At 50.4% G+C, this 1143-nt stretch overlaps 1 pseudogene across 1 annotated transcript; it reads right to left on the bottom strand.

Moving 5' to 3' along the window:
- Window positions 1-609: 609 nt before the first annotated feature.
- On the bottom strand, window positions 610-1137 carry LOC108526122 (phosphoglycerate mutase 1 pseudogene; annotated as a pseudogene). The gene has a single exon (XR_001884421.1). The product of XR_001884421.1 is annotated as a phosphoglycerate mutase 1 pseudogene (transcript).
- Window positions 1138-1143: the final 6 nt, after the last annotated feature.

Here is a 1143-nt window from a genome sequence, read left to right as displayed (position 1 = left end):
AGAAACCCCAGAAGGGTTATTGTTTTGTATTATTTATATATACTAAACTTTTTAAATAAAAGTAAATGTAACACATAACTAAATTCAGGATTGATCCCAAACTTCTAGAGCCAGGTCCTCTAGGGTCAGGGAGGAAACAGTTGTCACATCACCATGCAGGTTACATTCATGTTCCACTGGAATGACTAGAGCACCCAGGCAGTGGCCTGACTGCAGAAGAGCAGAGGACTGGCTCCTGGGGACAGACAGGCTCTGTTGCTTCTCCTCATTGGTCATGGCTTAGCATGGTTCCTCCCCACAAGTCCTTAGTAAACAAAGAACTCGCAAAACCCAAGTTACTACCTTTAAACTGTTGTATAAGGGGAGCTTTTCCACAGCTTGGACTGAGAACCTATGCTCTAGAAGTGCTATTCTGACTAGATTGTAGGAAGGAAGTGGGTGCAGAAGACAAAATGCCTAAGATGAAAATGGGAGCCACCGGTCCCCATCTGCAGCTACAACTCAAGATGTCTACAGATGTGGTCAGTGTGACATGTGCAGGTGGGAGGGGCAGAGGGACAAGACGGGCAGGAAGGGTGTTCCTGGGGACAGTATCCTCCCCGCTGGCCTTCACTTCTTGGCCTTGCCCTGGGCGGCCACAGCTTCCATGGCTTTGCGCACTGTCTCTTCATCCCCAGGAACTGCATGGGCTTGATAGGCTTCAAGTTCTTGTCCAGTTCATAGACAATGGGAATACCAGTCGGCAGGTTCAGCTCCATGATAGCCTCTTCAGAGAGGCCCTCCAGATGCTTGACAATGCCCGGGAGGCTGTTGCCATGGGCTGCAATCAGTACACGTTTCCCCTCCTTGATCTGGGGAACTATTTCTTCATTCCAGAAGGGCAGAGCTCTGGCAATAGTGTCCTTCAGACTCTCACAGGAGGGTAGCTGATCTTCTGTGAGGTCTGCATACCTGCGATCCTTACTGATGTTGCTGTAGAAAGGGTGGTCGGGCTCCATCGGAGGTGGTGGGACATCATAGGAGCGCCTCCAGATCTTCACCTGGGCCTCACCATGCTTTGCAGCAGTTTCTGCTTTATTGAGACCGGTTAGACCCCATAGTGCCGCTCATTGAGGCGCCAAGTCCTCACCACTGGCAGCCACA

The sequence above is a fragment of the Rhinopithecus bieti genome, unplaced genomic scaffold (genome assembly GCF_001698545.2).
Source record: "Rhinopithecus bieti isolate Rb0 unplaced genomic scaffold, ASM169854v2 repeat_19230, whole genome shotgun sequence".
In the NCBI taxonomy this organism is placed as follows: Eukaryota; Metazoa; Chordata; class Mammalia; order Primates; family Cercopithecidae; genus Rhinopithecus; species Rhinopithecus bieti.
The sequence above is the reverse complement of the archived record's forward strand: the minus strand, read 5'-3'. Positions and strand labels throughout refer to the sequence as shown.